At 46.9% G+C, this 20828-nt stretch overlaps 1 pseudogene; it reads left to right on the top strand.

Annotated features, from left to right (window-relative positions):
* The first annotated feature begins 595 nt into the window (after positions 1-595).
* LOC118710200 lies at positions 596-687 on the top strand (annotated as a pseudogene).
* Positions 688-20828: the final 20141 nt, after the last annotated feature.

The following is a 20828-nucleotide window of genomic DNA, read 5'->3' as shown; positions in this document are numbered from 1 at the left end:
GTACACATGCAAAAAAGAACCTGCCTACTGGCATCCAAAAAAAAAAAAATGCAGATGAAAGCAAATTTGGGACCCAACTTTAAAATATTAATTCTCAAAAATGTATGAAAGCAACAATATTCAAAGCACCTGCTGTAGTAAAATTGACGCACTGGTATCATATTGGTGGCATTGTAAATTAGTAATAGTTCTTTTGAGAAGCAATATGGCAGCAAAGGGGATGAACCATATTCATGCAATAAAAATCTGCACGAAGAAGTTAACATCAGCAATATCTATTACAGCACATGGAGAAAAAAAATGGGAATTGCTACATAGATTTTGATATAGTCACACTTTGCCTTTTATAGAGCCATAGTGATAATTATGAAGATTAAGTAGCAATGTGGAGAAGCATTTATTATAGATAAAATATAACAAACTTCAGGATAACGTGTAACATGAGTATAGCTCTAAAAATGTGCTTGTAACCATACAGGGACTGGAAGATGGTAAAATAAAAGTAGCTATAGTGTTCAGGAAGTGAAATATTGTGTTGAAAATTCTTCTGTTATAGATGCCCTTTTGTCTTCAATTACATAAATAAAGGTGTCTAGTTCTCACCTCAGCAGCATGTATACTAAAATTGGAACCATACAGAGAAGATTAGCGTGGACCCTGCAAGTTCATGATGCATTTCATATTTTTTTTAAGTATATTAATTTTTAAAACATTTTTAAGCCTCACATGAGGATATGTTTATTGATTTTAGAGAGGGAGAAAAGGAAGAGAGGGAGGAACAGTGATGTGAGAGAGAAGCATTGATTCAGGTTGCTGATGGGGGATCAAACCCACAACCTGGTTATGTGCCATGACCGGAATTGAACCCACAACCTTTCAGTGTTTGGGATGATGCTCCAATCAGCAGAGCCACACCAGCCAGGGCAAAAATTATACTTATTTTAAAAGAAGTGATCTTATCCCCTAACTTTCCCACTGGACAAGAACAGTAGGGGCCCTGACTGTCTTATTCAACGCTGCTTGCCAAAGCACTTGTCTGGCACATGGTAGGTGTTCTGTAAACATGTGTGGACTGACTGACCACAGCCATCAGCCTCTCTAAACAAAGTTTAATAGATCACTGACAGACCTCCTGCTTCTGCAAAGGTGCCTTTGCCAGCCCCCTCACCGTCTTCAAAACCCCAAACACCATCATTTATAGCAGCTTTTTCAAAACGCAGCCTCTCCCTCCACAGGTTTCACTGGCAGAAGGAGGGCATCACCTTGAAGCACCACCAAGGCCAGGGCAAGTCTAGGTGGGGAGGGCCTCCCCTTCCTTCGGCAGCTTGGCTGTTGGGGCAGATCCACATGGGGCAGCAGCTTGGTGCCCTGCGTCATCTGAACACTGACTCTGTACACCAGAAGGTGGCAGTCTACACACTGCCTTATGGTCCAAACCCAGCCGCTTCCAGGACACGAACAGTTAATCTCTCAAAAGTGAGCCCTGGTAAGGGCATGGCAAGGGCGGCGACGACCTCAGGCCAACGTCAGGCACAGACAGAGGCAATGGAAGCTACTGTGCCTGGTGCTGAGAGAGATGGCATCTCCCCTGGTTCACAGTCGGGGAAACCAAGCTCCAGAAAGGCTGAGAGACTGCCGGGTCCCCAGCCCTACCAAAAAGTAACGTGGCCCAGAACTGAGCCCCACTCTCCTCCTCCCAGCGCCCACCCGCTTCCCACTGCACCGCGTGCCTCCCCTCACTCCAGCAGCGGTAGTCTATGGAAAAGTCGGTAAGGATGTTTCTCAACCATTGCTTCATGCTTTCAAATCGCTGCAGCAAATTATAAAATCGGTCATACCCTTTGACCTTGGAGCACCACTTTGAGAAAAGTGTTCAGAGGAAACAAATAAATAAAAAATATGAAGGATGTGTTTATAAAAACACATATGTCATATAAATATATGTTTAGATGTTGTCAATTATAACAAAGGTGTATACAGGGATGCTTAAAACTGAGCTGACTACAGCAGTTAAAACTGGAGGCAGCCCAGCCCGTGTGGCTCAGAGCATCGACCTATGAACCAAGAGGTCACTGGTTCGATTCCCAGACAGGGCACGTGCCTGGGTCACAGGCTCAGTCCCCAGTGGAGAGCATGCAGGAGGCAGCAGCCAACGATTCTCACTCATCATGGATGTTTCTGTCTTTCTTTCCCTCTCCCTTCCGCTCTGAAATCAATAAAAAAAATATGTATTTTTTTAATGGAGGCGGCCCAAATGCCTGACCCTGGGGCAAAAGCAGGGAAGATTGTGCCACAGATAGAACATGGACACTGCAAATGGTCTTATGGGAATTGGAGCCCATGTCCAGCTTGTCCCCTGGGTACCGTCATTCTGGTTGTTAAACGATTGAAATAAGTACTTCCAGACCAGTTGAGAAAGCGGACCCTAGTGTCTTCCCAGCCTTCCCGGCCCTTCCACTGGGTCTCCCCATCCAGCAACTAAACGGTGAATGCTGGCGCAGCCGAGCCCTCCAGGCCCGCCCTGTGCAGTGGCCCATGAGCATCCTGGAAGCAGTTATTGAATCTTCTTAAAATCTTCCCTGGCTAAGATTCTGTGCCCTCAGAAACTGGAGACCTTATTTTGGATGAGATAAGAGACAGAGGGATAGATGTAGAGACATTATGTAACCTAGTAAGTAAAACGTAGAACTTGATACAATGAGCATGAGGACTAGCAATGAGGCGACTTTATATTTGTATAAACAAGAGTTTCTGAGAAGCCAGAGTCTGTAAATATTTGGTAAGTTAGTAAATGGGAGAGTTGACAAATACCGTCAGTTGCCCTCTCCATAACCTTTCCCCCTCTTTTCTTCTTAAAAGAAAATTGAGATTTTGTTCACTCTCCTCCTACTCTTCTGACGACCCAGTGCTTTGGTGATGGTTGAGCCAGGAAGTGGTCTGGGTGGTAGGCATGGTGCCTCACGCCTCTCGCTGAGAGGTGGGTGTAGGCCTGGGCTGGTGATGTGGTTCTGGCCAAGGATGTGGAAGGGAAGTCTATGGGGAGGATTCTAGCGAGACTTTCTTTCCCAATATACAGGGACCGTGGCAGGAATGTCCCCTTTGTTCCCTTTGAGGATGTCTTGCTTAAAACTAAGGCAACCATCTTGTTTCCCCAAGGGGAAAGCTAAGAGAAATCCAGAGAATATAAACCTTAGCTAACATCTTTGATCTGCTCAGTCAACCCTGGAGCTGCTCTACAGTTAGCCTTCTTGTTATTGTTCAAGCCACTTTAGCTGGATTTGCTGGGATTTGCAGAGTCCCACCACATTCTAATGCAAGCTATTTGTTCCCTACCACACCCCTATTATCTATAACACTGCCTGGTACATAGTAGGCCCACCATAAACATTTGTTGATGGGATATGTGAGAAAAAACCAGATAACTCACAGTTTAGGAAAAATAAAATGATATACCTAGATTGATGAGATTAAGGCAGATGAAACAAAACTTTAATATTTAGGAAATATGGGTGGAAGGTGTACAAGAATGATTTGTACTATCCTTGCAACTTCCCTTTAAATCTGGAATTACGTGAAGAAATCTTTTTTTTTTTAATATATTTTATTGATTTTTTACAGAGAGGAAGAGAGAGGGATAGAGAGTTAGAAACATCGATGAGAGAGAATCATCGATCAGCTGCCTCTTGCACACCCCTTACTTGGGATGTGCCCACAACCAATGTATATGCCCTTGACCGGAATCGAACTCGGGACCTTTCCGTCCGCAGACTGACGCTCTATCCACCTCACACCGGTTTTGGCAGAAATCATTTTTTATAATAAAAAAATGTTAAACCAATATTAGAGCCACATCCTGAAAACTAGGAATCCGTGGGTTGGAAAAGGAGGTAAAGGGAATTTCAGGTCCAGTAAAGACTTAGGAAAGAATTCACAAAGCCACTGGGCCTTGACGGGCCCCCTTCACAGAAAACTGCCTTGGAGCAGGGGCTGGGGAGAGGTGTCCAGGTCTCCAGGCAGACAAGAGGGGCCCAGGCCCGTCAGTCAGGGGCTGGGGGTGTGACACAGCAAGGCTCTCGCAGGCGGGACTTAGGTGTGGCCGAGGCACTGACTGCGGGTAGGAAAGCTGGACATGGACATTGGGACCAAATTGCCAAGGACCCTGATCTCCCTGCCAAGGGGACTTCGTCCTGTGGGCAGGGAGTGGGAGTGAATGATGAGCCGTGTGCTGTAGACAATGGAGTTGAGTGAAGAAAGTCAAGCTGGAAGCAGGAGGCCCACACAGAGGCTACGGCAGCACCGGGCGTGAAAGAAGATGCCATGTCACAGCCAGGGGTGAGAGCCGCTGGCCGTCTCATCATAAAAGGCCGTCACTAAGTTCAGGAAACCACCTCCATCCCCTGTCCCAGAGACCTGGTCTCTCCTGGTCCCCCCGATGCCTCATTTCTCCAGATGTCAGTGTGTTACCCTGTAGGTACCATGGCTGCCATGCTCCTTCCATAAGAGGCTAAAGGTCTGGTCCCAGATTGGTTTCCTTATGTTACACAACAGCTGGGCATTTTCAAATCAGACCGAGTCAATCCATTCATTCAACACTCAGCAAATATTTACCCAGGGCTTCTGTGTGCTTAAGGGGCTTATCTAAAGGGGAAAGGGAAAGTGGTAGGGTGGGGAGATGTCTGGTTTTATTATAATGAGGATTATTTCTCTCCTTGGGGCTTTCCTGGGTCTATCCAAATTAGATAGGAAAGTTAGTTTCTCTTCAAATTTGAACGTGATTATTATCTTTAAGTCGTTCCTACAGGTGGCATACAGTAACATCTCGAACAGCTTATTAAACACTCGCGGGTCAAGATGCGTCCCGGGTGGCCCGATGACGTCCCACAGGTGCATCTATGGCTGAGACTCCGCAGGGTCTCCTTCCTGGTCATGGTGGTGATGATGGTAGTGATGGTGAGCACCTACTACGTGCCAGGCACTCTGCTCAATACTTTCCATGCATGCTCTCTAAACCTAACCATCTAACCCTGCATGGTAGAGGTGCTACACTTGAAGAAATCAGGCCTCAGAGATATAAATGGATTCTGACAGTTACAACCATTCCAGTGTCATACCATCTCCCGTCCCTTCAAAATGGGAAGGAAATTTCAGGTTAGCGGGGCAAAAGCACCCGCCAAGTCTGTGGTTCTCAAACTTCAGCCAGCATCCACGTCACCCAGGGGGCCTTATTAGAATCCGGACAGCTGGTCGCACCCCTGAGTTTCTGATTCAGTAGGCCTGTAGGGGGTGGGCGGGGACCGGCTGACCTGCATCTCTAACAAACCCTGGTGACACTGACACAGCAGTTCCTGGGACCCCTCTCAGAACCACTGCTCCAAGGGACCGCAGCAAGCTGACTCGGCTGGCTGTCCTCCCCTCTGCTGCCACCACCTTTCTGTTCAGCGTGGCATGTCCCCAATGTGCCCATTTCCCCGGTCTGCCCACGAGGGCACGTGCTGCCTCGGCTCTCCCGTTTTCCTGGGAGTCTGTGTCAGAGACTGCATGCTCCCCCCCCCCCCCCCCCCCAGCCAGGGGCAGAGGTCCCTGGGTGAGCCCCGTGCTCCCAGCTGTGTGCAGAGTCACTGCTCTCAGGTCGCTGCCCTCCCTCTGAGCCCCGGGGTCACGCCCAGGCCTCCCGGAGCTCTGCTGGCACTGCCCTGTCCCGGTGCTTCCTGAGCTCGGAACGCCTTCCACACCCGCTCCGGGCCTGCCCGGCTTTCCACAGGGGCGAGGCTGGGACACAGAGGTCGCCTGGGGTCCTCGTTCCTCTGGGAAGATAAACTTCCTAGCAGCGTGGTGACCTTCCCGGGTTATAGTTTAACACGGGCACCTGTGTTCCCCAGGCTCCTGGACTTTTAGACTGGGACAAGGCTTCCCTGAAAACAGGAAAGGAAGGAAGGAAACCGACACTTACTGAGAGTCTGCTGTGCGTGAAGCACAGGGCCAGGGGCTTACTAGGTGTCCTAGTCTTCACAGTGACCCTCTGCATCGGGGGGGTGTCTGTGTGTGTGTGTGTTTCTCAGGTACAGATGAGAAAACGGAACTTCTAAGAAGTTCAGCGGCTGGTCCTGGTCACACAGCTAATAAGGGGCTGAGCCGGACCGGACCCCAGCTCTGTCCCTGCTTGACTGCAGCCCATCAGTCCACAGCCCTGATGTTCTCTCTAACGCTGATATAAACGCACTGAACTTGGGATCACACGTGAGGCCTGAAGCCTGGCTTAAGGAGACAAACCTGGGTCCGTCAAGCAGGGGACAGTGCTGGGGAGGCTACGGCAGGTCCAGGGTGAGAACCTGCCAGGGGGGAGCTGAAGTCAGAGGCCATCGTCCAGTGCTGGGTGGCTGCGGCAGCGGGTAGGGGGCGCCAGGAGTCCGGAGGAGTTAGTAGCAAGAGCTCCTGGGAGCAGCGAAGGCAAACCAGATCACAGGAGTCCCAAAGGAAGACTGGCCACAGGCAAAGCCAGCAGCTGTGCCCTCTACGGCGCCAGGTGCCAGCCTTCCTGCCCGGCTGTCGGCCTGGGTGGAGCAGCTGCCCTGCCTGGCACGTCTGTCAAGTGCCTGCTTTTGCACTGAACATTGTGTAAAGTGTTGAGACAACATTTTACATGATGTGGCTCAATCCCGTGCACCGAAAGGTTGCTAGTTTGATTCCCCTTCAAGGCACATGCAGGAGGTAACAGATCAATGCTTCTCTCACATCCGTGCTTCTCTCTCTCTCTCTCTCTCTCTCTCTCTCTCTGTCTCTGTCTCTGTCTCTCTCTCTCTTTCTCCCTCCCTCCCTCCCTCCATCTATTTCTATCTCTCTCTCTCCCTTCCTTTCTCTCCCCCCCAAAAAAATATCAATAAAAACATATTTTAAAAATATAAATAAATAAATAAATAAATAAATAAATAAATAAATAAATAAAGCATCCTTGACATCAAAGAGCTCATAGTTCAGAAACAGGTACAAGCAAATAACTAACTCCAGCCAGGTATTATTTTTAATGTGGTGCTTCGTAGCTTCCGGCACCAGGTAACATGCACACAGGATGTCCAGTGGCCCTCACAGGACACTCTGCCAGGGCGAGAGGAGAGGCGCCGAGCCACGCATCCTGTCCTTTCTACCTGACAGGCCCACCCAGAGGACGGGGCCCTAACTGAGCTGGGCTTGGAAGGGTCAGTAGGAGACCTTCACCCAGAGAAGAGAAAAAGGAGGTTACTACAGGGAGAGGAAGCACTGCCATTGTTTATACATACCGTGTTTCCCCGAAAATAAGACATCCCCTGAAAATAAGACCTAGCGCAACTTTGGGAGAAAAAAAATTAATATAAGACACTGTCTTATTTTCGGGGAAACAGGGTACTTGGATGGCGGTGTCTGTCAGCGCTTTCAGCTTTACCAGGGGCGGGGGAGGCTTCAGACAGGCCTCGGCCTCCTCCATTTCAGTCCAAAAAGCCCTGCCATTTGACATGTCTTCGGTGACAGCCAGAATGTCTGAAGTGCTGGCAAGCAAGTGTCTTGGGGCGGTGAGTGTGCTTTCGGCAGACAAGGGCTGGCATGGCGACAAAAGCTAAGAACGTCTGTTTCTCCTCTCTCTCTCTCTCTCTCTCTGTGCCATTCCTCTTTCCTCAATGACTAGTTTCCTCCAGTCCATCCCGTAATGACTGAGACAGGCCAGGGACCAGCGAGGGAGGAGCCATAAAGGGTGGGCGGCATCTGTCCTTGTTGAGTCGCTGGAAGGAAATGTTAGCCTGGTATCAGTGGAAACTGAGCACAAAGCCAGAGGAGGAGGAGAAGTAAATTCTTCTTGTAGCTGGTGGCCAGCGGTACGGCGGGCAGCGGGCTGAGGTTCAGCAGAGGCTTCACCCTCAGCGGCTGGGGGCCAGAAGCTGGGAGGACACAGGGACTCCTCAGAAGGAAACTAGACATTCGGAGGGTGGGGAGTTGGGGAGTAGCTGAGAACTTTTGGGTTGCCTGAGTGGTCAGTCACAGCCAAGCTAGCACCAGGAGAGCTCTGGGATGGGGGTACATGGCTGCCCGCTGGGGTCCTCAGTGGGGCCTGGCTGAATGCTGCCCAGGAAGCCTGACCAGTACCCACACGGAGGCCGCCCTGCTGGAGCAGGGAGAGGCCCGCCCGTCCCCAGCAGCACCCAGAAGAGGCTCTGTGGCCAGGAGCCATGTGGTGATGACTCAGGCAAGGGAAGTCCCAGGAAGGGGCCTGAGAGCCAGGGTTGCCACCTCCCACGCTCAGCAGCCTGCGCAGAAGCAGCAGGACCAGGAAGAACACGGAGGCAGGCTCCTCTGGTGTGACTGTGCTTTACAGGTGACGTGTCTCTTACCAACTAAAGGCAAGATCCTCCGCCAGAAAAAGATTACCACTCAATTGATTGCGATACTCGCTGTATCACAGGGGTCTGGAACCGAACCCGCAGTATTCCTGAGCTGTGCCTGCATTGAAATTATAAACTGCACCGTGAGTGAGATTTTAGTAACCACGTTGAACTAAAAGCCTAGAAACCCACTAAATTGTTGCCCCATGCCTGTGGAGGGATCCAGGCGCAGAAGGGTTAAGCAACGATGGGAATAAAGCCAATTTCCTGTTTGCCCACAGAGGACAAAAACAAACCCACTGGACTGGCTTAATCCTCACCACAACCTCGGCGGTGGTGTTGTTTTTGGTTTTTAATTGAGGTGAAATTCACAGAACGTGGGATTAATTGCTACAGAGTGTCCAATTCTGCGCCATTAGTGCTGCTCACGGAGCCCTGCAACCACCACGGTTCGCAGGTGCCAGCGCGCTGGCATCGCCCGGGGCTGCTAGGCCCTTGTAAGGCTCCGGAAAGGGACTGCCCGGCTGGCTCCGGTTCGCAGAGGTTGAGGCCACACGTGAACCCAGAACTAGACTCTACCTCCCTGGAAGGAGGAGCGTTTGTCTTCGGACTTTGGCTAAGCGGCTGAACCGGCTTCCTCCGCTCTGGCCCGCCCTCCCTCCAGTTGTCTTACACACAATTAGCAGATCCATCTCCTTCAGCCGGGCTCTGACAGCCTCATTCCCCCCCCACCTCGGCCTCCCGGAGGGTCCTCATTAGCATGGAAATGGAGTCTGAGCTCTTTTACCCGCTGTAACCTTTATGCTGATGCAATCACCGAGCCACCCGGCATTTCTGAGAAATGCTCACACCCTCCGCCCTGGGGACGGAGGCTGATCCCTGCACAACCCCGTGCCTTTATCTTGTCCATCAGCTGCCAGCCGGCCTGCGTTTACCCTTTAGGCTTTCTGAGGCGGGATCTGATTCCAACGCTGCCTCTTTTCAACACTGTAAGACACACATATCGAGTTCACCGAGTGTTGCCATTGGAGACCCCAAGCCCCCATCTCCTCACCTCGGTCAACTAAATTATTTTAAAGTCAGATGACGAGTGCGATGCAGTTATTAAATCCGGCGATGCTAATACTAGCCTATAGATGTGTTAGTTGAAAAGATGTTCATGGTGTGTTGTGAGCTTCCAAAAGGCAAAATCCTATCTGTAATATAATTCTGTTTCAGAAAAACAGAGCAGAGAGAGCACATTATTTGTCTTGAACGGATGCATATATTTGAATAAGGTCAAAGTCTGGATAGGATGTACTCCAAAATGTTAATGATGCTTCTCTGGGTGGGATAATATAATGTGATTTTCATTTTTTTCTTTTTGCTAAGTTTTTTTTTTTTTTTTTCCTCCTATGAAAGCATGGTCTAACCCTAGCAGATGTGGCTCAGTTGGTTGGCCATCATGCCAAGCACCAAAAGGTTGCCGGGTCTATTCCTGCTCAGGGCACATCCCCGGTTTCAGTTTTCAGGCTCGATCCCTGGCGGGGTGTGTGTGTGTGTGTGTGTGTGTGTGTGTGTGTGTGTGTGTGTGTGTGTAAGGGCAGAAAGCAGCGATCAATGTTCCACTTTCACACAGATGTTTCTCTCTCCCTCTTCCTCTCCCTTCCTCTCTCTAAAAATCAATAAAAACAACAACAACAAATTGCACGGTGGCCTCTGTAAGGAAAAGACTCCTGAAGAGGAAGAGTTCCTGTCGTGCTTTGTTTACCCCCTTTACCCACCTTCATGTGGCTTATGTCACTGGTTGTGAATATGCATCTGCCTTCCCTCCCCTTGGGGGCCTGGGCCTCATCTCATTCGTTTCGTCCTCCCTGTGACATCTCCACGATATGCTCCAGAATTAATTAGCTGGTTAATGAGTGGGCTGAGACTCTCCCCTCTCTCACCTCTCCTGAGGGAGAGGGCTGGTGTTCAGTCTCTGATCCATGCCCTCAGGCGGGCCTCCAGGAGGTTAAGCTCCTGAACGCTTCCCAGTCCTGGGCTCCTGAAGTCTCCTGCCAGGCAGCGGTGCCAGGGTGCCAAAGGGGCAACCACCGGCATACAAGGCCACCTTACCGTTTTTGCACATTCCCTGGGAGAAACCCACGTCTGTAGACTCACAAAGTCCCTTGTGCTTGTGACTTTCTCCTCAATCTGATTTCAGTTTCTGCAAGGCGGACAGTTCCCTGCCCAGGCAGGCTGGATGGGACTCGGGCGCAGAGCAGCCTCCACCTCCACCTCCACCTTCTCTCTGTTTTGTTACCCTCCCACAGGGCTCTGAGCTCACTTCATTTGTGGTTGCAAGAAGGTCAACAGCGTTCAGTTCTGCCGGGTTTTTTTCCTTCATCTTGTTTTGTCTCTCTTTGTAAGGTCCCGCTGACATGTACGATTTCTCCAGCCATTGACTAGTTTCACTCATTTTGTTTTGTTGCCAGCTAACCTGAATATCTATCACTGCCCCCTTACTGTTTTGTGGTCAGTATGGCCCACTCAAACTAGATGAAGATATAGTTTCAGAGTGTTAAAAACTTAACCAGGATGTCAGAATCGGAAATTTCCAGTTGAGAGAAGGCGAGGGGGACAGCTTTCACTACGTTTGTTTTCCCTCCTTGTCCAGCTCCGTAGAGACACAAACACACACGTTTATAAACTACAGGGGAGGAGCCTGTTTGGGGTGAGATGTGAATGAATCATCCCTCTCCCTGGAGAAGCACAACAGGCAGAGAGCTAGACTCCTCAATAATAATAAAACTCACAGAGCCTTCAAGTCCCTCCCATTCCATCCCTGCTCTAGTTAAAATGTCTTGCGAATTAGGCTCCATTTCTGGAATGACATCCCTGACCAAATTGTTTTCCGGGGAGCTGAGCTTCAGCAACCTACACACAGGAACCTTGCCCAGCACCTGCCACTTCGCTGCTGAAAGGAACTAAACTTAGGTAAATAGAATCAGACCGATTGAACTGCAGGCAAGCCTTGAAAATAAGGTCCGCTGGCGCCTTGCAGAAGCCACAGCGGCTCAGAGGAGGCGGGCACAGCACGGGGCCCATTCTGATCGTCTGAGGGGTTCCTCTTCTTAGCTCGCTGCTCTGTGGGTCCACTCTGGTTTCTGAGTCCCCGCCTGTGGGAAACGGCTGGCTCTCAGGGTCAAGAGTGTGAGGCTCTCACTCCTGAGAGAGCCCGGGTACCAGCTCAGCCTGGGTGTGACCGAGCATAACCGGGGGAGGGGGCCTCCCCCCCCCCCCCCCCCCGCAGTCAGCGAGGGGGGAAATGTAACTGTTACTGAGTCAGCCTGACCCTGTAGCCCGGACCTGAAGGGAAGTCAACCGTGTGCTAGGTGCTGGGCAATTCGTTTTCATGACAGATCTGGGATGTGGATGTTATATCTCCATTTTACAGGAGGGGAAACTGAGGCCCAGGAAGGGTAAGCAGTGTAATAGAAAGGGCATCCATCACCTTTCGTGGCAGGCAGCTGGGTTCTAACCTCACAGCTGGCATCCCGTACCACCTGCACTACTTTGGATAATTACTCATCTCCCCGGACCCTCAAAGTCTTCCTCTGTGAATGGGAGATGAGACCGCCCACCCCACGGAGTGGCTGTCGGGATCAGGTGCCATTGGAGAACACGATGCACAGAAAATAAGACCCTGACACACAGGAAGTAGGTTTTCGCTGAATGTGACTCACCTGGCTCCTGGCTCCAAATCAAGCCACTGGCAGGCCACCGGGTCACAAACCCAGCTCCCCTGGCCGCTGGAGGGAGAGGTAGGGACTTCTCTTTCGGGCAGGACCCCATGCTTCCTGCTGTGTCCCTGTGCCTGCCCAGGAGTCAGCAGCTGGAAGGGTTCTCTCACAGGTGGGAGGACACAGAGAGGCGGTTCTCCCCACTCCTAGCCAGCCCCTCCCCCGACCCCGCCTCATTCACCCCGCAGGGTGGCCCCCCTGCTGCAATGCTTTTAGGTGGCACACCCTTCGTGTCCACAAAAGGGCCAGTTCTGTCCTGTGGGGCTCACAGAAACCCCAACTGAGGCCTCCGCCCCTTGCCCCATCCCACTGCTTCAGCCACTGGGTTAATACCATTTACTGGCCCAGATCGCAACCGTCTTTCGGAACTCGGAGGCAAAATATGTGTGGCCTCCCCTGAGAAGCCTTCCATCCCACTGTCACCTGCAAACAGCTCGGCCTGGCACAGCTCCCGTGCTCATGGCCCTCCATCAGCACTTGTCACCTCCTGCTCGGCCTCCAGGGACTCATCCTGGGAAGAGTTCGTGTGTGTCTCATCCAGGGACTGCCCTCCACTCGCCGGGAAGGAAAGCCCCTCCTTCCTTGTCCCTTCCGTGGCTTCTCTCCAGCCTCCTCTTCCACCATGTCGGCCCTGCCACCTGGGGAGAGGTTGGCAGGGGCCCCCTAGTTTGCACCAGACCGCCTGGGTCCAGGGAGAAAGGAGGGGAAAGCCATCTGGCCTCCACTTCCTCAAGTCCAGCTTTGTCAACGACAAAGCCGAGACTCTTCGCCCTGGGTCTCTTTCTCGGTTGACTGAAACCCAGAGGCAAGAGGAGTGTGGTTTTCACTCAGATCTCAGCGGCAGGCTGGGAGCCCCTGACACTGTGTCTTCCTTATAGCTAGCAAATAAAATGTTCACACAGCATGTAATACACATACACGAAAGCTGCAGCCCATCTGTCAGTTGTAAAGCACACTAATGACCTTTAGGGATTCAGAGTGAGTCACCCCAAGATGTGCTGCTCTGAGTGTGAAGGTTATGCCGAGCTAAAGGCAGACAAGACCCTGAGAGCTAGCTCATCGGAAGCTTTCACCTGTCCTTAAAGAATTTAAATGAGGGACCTTGCCCTTCAGAAGCATTGCCATCAGAAGTAACTTTTTTGACCCATCTGTGTGGCAGAGCAAACGACGAGTGACGGAGCATCCGCTCTTACCTCCCTGCAATGGTCTTCTAAAGCCCAAGGCACTCGGCCTCCTCCAGCTCAGGGAAATGCCGTACGCCTCATTTTCCGCTGCTGTCTCTGAACCTCTCATGTATGTAGGCTCTTTGACTCTCTCATGTATGTGGAGTCCCCCATACATACCTTTGTAATTAAATTGGGTTATTTTTTTATGTTGTGTATCTGTCTCATGTCAATTTTTAAAATATATATTTTTATTGATTTCAGAGAAGAAGGGGAGGGAGAAAGAGATAGGAACATCAATGATGAGAGAGAATCATCAATCGGCTGCCTCCTACACGCCCTCAGCCCACAACCCAGGCATATGCCCCCAACACTCCACCCACTGAGTCAAGCCCGCTAGGGCTGCCTCATGTCCATTTCATTGAGACCTGCTGAGAGAACATTAAAGACTAGAGAAAAGGTCCTTCCTTACAAAACACAGGCCAAGAACTAATCCGATCTCCCACCGTTGCCCCTGCCTCCTCATAAAAGGTAGCCACTCTCCTGTATTTCAGCATAACATTGCCCTCTGTTTTTTGTTTTCGGTTTCAGCAAACATGTATGCATTCTTCACCTAAATATACATACTTTAATCATGCAGTTTTTTTGGGTGGAGTTCTATATAAATAATATCAACCAGGCCCCAGAGTGTTGGCCCATCGACCAGAGAATCACGGGTTCGATTCCCAGCCAAGGGCATGTACTTCGGTTGCAGGTTAGAACCCCAGTCCCGGTCAGGCAGGAGCAGGAGGCAGCCAATCCATGTGTCTCTCTCACATCCATCTTTCTTTTTCTCTACCCCTCCTCTCCCTTCCTTCTACTCTAGCAAAATTAAAATAAATAAGTTTTTTAAAAATTAAAAAAAAAAAAATCTGAATTTAATTCTCAGTAGTTATGAGATTTACCATTTAAAGATGGACAGTTGCCTAAAATAGCCTCAGGGACCCCCATGAGTCCTTAGATCCCACTTTGAGAACCGCTGCTTCAGTGAATGAAGCCACAGGAGGGATGTGCTAAGTTGTTTATTGCAGTATTGTTAGTAATAGAAAAAACTAGAGCCAACCCAACATCGTGAATCAGCAGGAGAATGAATAAGTGAATTGTGGCTCACTCACACGACAGAGAATATTTTACAGCAGTGAAAAGAAAGCCTCTTTCCACCGTGTTCGCTCATGGGAAGTCTTGCATTTTGACGGCGTAGCTCATTTGGTTGGTGTAGACGGCGGTGTTAAAGGAGGCCGTGCACAAATTGGGTATTTAAGAGACGGACGAATGAATGAGCAGGCTGTGAATGGAGAGGCAAAGCCAGAGTCACCTAGTTTCCTGTGGTGACTTTGGTCGTGTTGGATTCTCAGGCTGAAGACTCTGTTTTTGGAAGCACTTGATTTCAGACTAAGGATGAAAAGCTAACTTCCTGTTTCAAAATGATGTCCCTGTCACCTGCAAAATACTTTGCCAACAGTAGAATTTAGACCCAAGCTCATGGTGAATTTAGCAAACTTATAAAAGATCTTCCCTTTGGGAGTTTGAGAGCAGAGCCCTAAACCAAGTACACGTTGTGTTTAAAACCGAGCCTTCTTGCTGGCAAAAAAAAAAAAAAAAAAAAAAAAAACCACTTCAAAGCAAACCCTTCCCACACATCTGATCCCTAGTTAAAAGGGAAGAAGGAACAATTGAGAGCTTTTTGAGAGCTTTTCAGAGGGGCCGGTCAGGCCACCAAAATGGTTGTCATCAGCACAAAACCCTAAAGGTTATAGGGATGTAGACTAGGGTGCCTGTGAATGGAAGTGTTTCCCAAAAGCCCCGCCTCCACCACATCCCCACATCCCGCCAGCACACACCCATGGGCTCTCTCCAGTGTTTAGGTGCATTGCAGTGGCCAGAGACCATTGAACGGCGAAGGGTACAAGCTGTGTCTGTACTTCAAACACACACTTAGGTCAACAGTTATTAATGTAGCGACACCTCACTCATCCAGAGGCCTTGCCCAGCAATCTCACTGGTCTTGAACATAGATTTTCCACATAGTAGTACTTGAATGCTTTTTTGAGAAATCAAATGTCAAATTCCTCCCTCCCCACCACCACCACCACATCTTCCCATTTTGTAGTGTCCCTGTGTTGCCAGTACCACCTTCCCATCCCCCATTTTCTTCTCAGCTTAACTCCCTAGGAGCAGGCAGCCAGATAGCTATCCACTAGAAAGGGGGCTGGAGGTTTCTTTTCAGGAGAAAGTTGCCCAAGAAAAAAAAGCTTAAGAGATTGACAGTTGAAGGTCACCTAAATAAACAGCGAGGTCTCTGCCTAGTTATCCTGCCTGAAGCCTTTTAATCAATAACCCTATTCTCTCTCTCCCTCTCCCCACCCCCCACTTTCCAATGAGCTTTTTCATGCTTCACTCTTAAGGATAAAGAACCAAAATCATATATATAACTGAGGAAAATCTCTAATCTAAAAGATAAAAGATAAAACCAACAAAACGATGAACTCAGAGACTATAAAAGCAGGCAGAAAAGAGAAGAGAAAGTAAGATATCCATGAAACAAGAACAGGTGCTATTTTAAAAAAGAGCTTTGGAAAATAACAAGGAATTCTCAGAATTAAAAAAAAAATGATAGCAGAAGGGACAGCTCAGTAAGAGTTGGAAGATAGAATTTATGAAATCTCCCAGAAAATACATAAACAAACAAACAAACAAAAATATAACCTTTTTGTTGAAATCAGACATTTAAGATGTATTTGCTTTATCAACCAAAAATTATTCAGGAAGCCTTTGGCTAAGAGATTAATTTTTCAATATATCCTTTTGAATTGGCCTCTGACTTCTCAGGCATGGAGGGACTCCACCCTCCCTTTCTTGTGTTTTCACTTCCAAGAGTTCCTTACTTCAAATGTAGAGGTATTTAAATTAATGAGTATCTAAATGCTGATTTCTGGTTAAATAAAGTATAACTGACTTACAAATAGACAGATAGGCTAATAGAAAAAGAAGTCCAGAAATAGGCTCAAGTATATATTTGAATGTAATACTTAATAAATTGGCATTTTAAATTAAAGGAGAAGGGAAGAGCTATTCAATAAATACTATTGAGACAATTGACTAGACACCATTTTCCATTTGGGAAAACCATTTAAATTATACTGCTACCTCACTCCTTACTCCAAAATAAATTCCAGATGAATAAAAAATTCAATGTAAAGCATGAAAGTATACCAAGAAAATACAGGTGAATGTGTTTATAATTTTGAAATGAAGAAGGCCTATCTTAGCAGGCCATGAAATATGAAAACTATATTGAATTCAGCCAGTCAGAGAAAGATAAGTACCATATAGAATTTAATAAACAAACTGAACTAATAAGCAAAATAGAGACAGACTCAGAAATAGAGAGCAAACAGACAGCTCTGGTTATGGAGGTGGTGGAGGGATTGAGCAAAATAGAAAAAATATAAAGAGAAAGAACTCATGGACATGGGCAACAGTATGATGATTAGGGGGGAGTGGAGCTGGAAGAGGGTATAGGGGGAATAAATGATGATGAAATAAAATAAAATAAAATAAAGAAAATATTTTAAAAAAGAAATATGGAAACTATAATGGCAAACATTGGTAAACTTGAATATATTAAAAAATTTAAATGTTTGAATAAGAGTAAAAATAAACAAGAGCCAAAACAAACTAATAAAAATAATTGCAACATATGATAGATAATTGGCCAATTTCTTTAATCAAAGAGTTCTTACAAATGAATAATAATAAAAACAACAACACCCAAATGTATCTGTCAAGTTCCAGTCAGGAAACCTGGAACCATGCTGGGTGATTCAAACAGGGACAATTAATGCTTCTGGTTAGACAGATGTTAGAGAGGAGGGGTCAAAGGCAATTGGGTAACATATTTGGAATTCATATCATAAAGAACTAAGAATCTTAATTTATAAAGAGCACCTACAAACCAAAAATAAAACAAAACACACAAAAAAACCTCAAATAAAAATGGGCAAAGTATATGAAAAGAAAATTCACAGATAAGAAAACACAAGTTGATCTGAAATACGTAAAAAGATGCTCAATTTTCATTCATAAGAAAGTAAATAAAGACAGAAACTGTAATGAGATGATATTTTTCACATATCATTTTGGAAAGATCAAAATCCATTAAAAAGATGAACCCAGCCAAAACTGGTTTGGCTCAGTAGTAGAGCGTCAGTCTGCTGACTGAAGGGTCCCAGGTTCGATTCCGGTCAAGGGCATGTACATTGGTTGCGGGCACATCCCCGGTAGGGGGTGTGCAAGAGGCAGCTGGTCGATGTTTCTCTCTCATCGACGTTTCCAGCTCTCTATCTCTCTCCCTTCCTCTCTGTAAAAAATCAATAAAATATATTAAAAAAAAAAAAGATGAACCCATTTAAGTGGAAAAAGCAAGTTATAGAATGGTGTGATCATCTGTGTTCAAAAAAAGAAAGAAAAGGACATATATATTTCATATATATGCATATATATACTATACATAACATAAGCACATATATAATATATGAACACTATTCGCATGCACATACATACAGTAATATCTGGAAGGATAGAGAAGAGAGCTGGTATTGGTGTTGTCTTCAGAAGGGGACCTAGAGAAAGAGGTACTTCTTTTTTATGAATCTCCTTTTTTTATTTGTATTGTGGTAAAGAACACATAACATTTACCTTTTTAACTAGTTTCAAGTGCTCAATTCAGTGACATTTAGTACATTCACAATGTTGTGCACTACTACCACTATCTAGTTCTAGAACATTTCCATCACCCCAGAAGGAGACTTCATACTCATGAGCAGTCACTTCCCATTGCCCTCCTTCTCCCAGACCCTGGGAACCACTAATTTACAGATGAGAAAATCTCTATTGATTTACCTCTTCGGAATATGTCATATACATGGAATAATATAATATGCGGCCTTTTGTGTCTGGCTTCTTTCAGTTAGCATAATGTTTTCAAGGTCCTTCCAAATAGTGGCATATATCAGGAGTTCATTCCTCTTTTTATGACTGAATAATATTCCATTGTTTGGATAAACCACATTTTATCTCTTGCCAGTTGATGACATTTCTATTGTTTCCACTTTGGGGCTATTGTGAACACTGCCACTGTGAAAATTCATGTCTTTTTGTTTGAATGTCTGTTTTCAATTTTGGGGGTATATACCCAGGAGTGGAATTGCTGGGTCACATGAAATTACTGAAAACTCTGAAGTGACTTATGAATGTTTACCACGTGCATATGTTACCTAACCAAAAACTGACTATTGCAATAAAAATAAAGAAGTAGTGACAAATACATTGTTTTAGAATCACTGTTCGGCAGCCCTGAAAAACCAGGACTGAATCATTAAGAGGCCTCACAAGGCCTAAAAGAAACTGAGGGGTAGGAAGTAAAATATAATATAATCCAATCTTAAAATGACTCATAGAACCAGTAGTTCAGGCTACAAATGCTCCCCGTCATTAAATGCTCCAGCAGCCTTGGTGTGGTGAGCCTGGGAAGGGCTGTGAGAATGTTTTCTAAATGTTTTTTTTAAAAGCAAAGAGGTAATTAAAGTTGGCTTCTACCAAGAGATTATGTTGGTTTTGTCTGTTGCTTGTATTCTCCCAGGAAGCCAAGGCTCCTGCAACACCACCGATCTCCTCTAGGGGGCGATCTCCGGAGAGACCTGTTGCTCTGCACCAGTGGCCAGAAAGAGAACTGTTCGGCAGAGCTTTTAGAAACGCAAGTAGTGGAAACACTGTGAAAAGAACCCAGCGCAGGAAGGACACTTGAAAAAACATATTCTCAAGCACTTTATTTTTATAAACAAGGAGACTGAAAACCAGAGTGGTCATTGATAATCATACAGCCTTTAAACATCAAGTCTGGAAACCTCTGCTTTGCCCCAACGGGAAGTATAGAGAGAACGGATATCCAAGTCGAACAAAGGTCAGCCTGGATCACTCCTCTTTCCCTCTTTACATCCCTCTCCAACCAATTCCCATTACTTCCTTAAATGTCTGACCTAGGTCTAGTTCCTTAACCTCTCTGAGCCTGTTCCGTTATCGATATAATAGGGACAATAACATCCACATAATGTTGATGAAAGCAAGAGATGATATCGTGTATGTGTAGGACCTTGCTTTTGGTTGGTGCACTGCAGGTTCTCAATGAGTGAGTATTTGTCGTGTGAATGAATGAACACGCCCCTCTGGCCCTTTACAAAACAATGGTTCCACTGCCCAAATAAGTATTTATTGATGACATTACAGACAGGATCCTCATTGGCGTCCTCATATCCGGGAGGCTGACCCTGGAGGGAAAGGAGAGTTTGGGGTGGTAGTGGGACCTGGTGGGGTGAAAAGCCCCTTGTGAGGCCTGAAAGCCCCCGTTACTGCCCTGCTCTGCTGCCTACACCTGGAGGCCAGAACATCTGTCAGCCGAGGTCCTTGGAGCTCCCAGGTCCTGACATCATCTGCCAGAGAAGTGGGGTTCCTTGTGAAGCCAGCAGAGCCATATCCTCCTTAGTCCAATTCCTGCCTCCCCTGCTCCAATACTCCAACAAAAGGCCCAGCTTGGCTATTTCAGGTCAGCACTAATCAAAGTGTCTTATGGGGACTATCATTTATGGCCGGCTACTCAATGATCATGCCTACCACCATACACCTCAAAATAATGTGGTGATAAATTTTATCTGGTTGCATTATGAAATTCAGGTCATATTTTCTCAGTCTTCACATGGCACAAAATTAGGGAGTAAATTATTCTCACAATTCTCTTTTGGGGAGGAAGCAGGGCAGGGATGGGCTAAAATATAATTTCATTATTAGAAAATGTTGCTTTAGTACACAAAATGAGGAAAAGAAAAGCCCATAATTCCATCATTCAACCCTGTTAGTGTTTTCCAATGGATTTTAAAAACAATTTTGAATGAACTTTTACAAAAGTGTAATCATGGAAGCATTTATTATTATACAAATGTGGCCTTCTCATCGCCTAGCAATTATATTCATTCATTCACCAAAATCTCCTCAATGCCTACTATGTGCCTGGCACTGGTGCATGAAGATGACTTAGACAGGGTCCTCACTAGGATATTTTTCATTCTCCTGTCACCGCACTTTCAGCTTGTGTATGTTTCTCTAAATGGTGCTATTGTTTTGGAGTGGGGGAAGCCCTCAAACAGAGAGGACACTGGGTATTAAAGGCAAGGTGGGTGGGGGTGGGGGTGTCTGGTGAAGGCAAGGAACAGCAAAGAGCCTTCTGAGAGCCAGAGAAATGGATGTTGAGTCCGTAGTTGCTCAGTGAATGAATCATCCAGCATTCAGTGCAAACACTTTGGTTTACTCTAGAATGCCAATGTGATCTCCCTCTGGCTCCTTTCTTACATGTTTTTAAAAAAATGTTACCTGTGTAGATGTTATCTTCTTGAAATTTCTGACTAATCATTTTAAGATCCCATTCCTCCCACTGTCCTCCTTTAACCTCACTTTCCATTTAA

This window comes from Pipistrellus kuhlii, unplaced genomic scaffold, assembly GCF_014108245.1.
Source record: "Pipistrellus kuhlii isolate mPipKuh1 unplaced genomic scaffold, mPipKuh1.p scaffold_m20_p_1, whole genome shotgun sequence".
Lineage (NCBI taxonomy): Eukaryota > Metazoa > Chordata > Mammalia > Chiroptera > Vespertilionidae > Pipistrellus > Pipistrellus kuhlii.
This window is presented reverse-complemented; position numbering and strand designations above follow the sequence as displayed.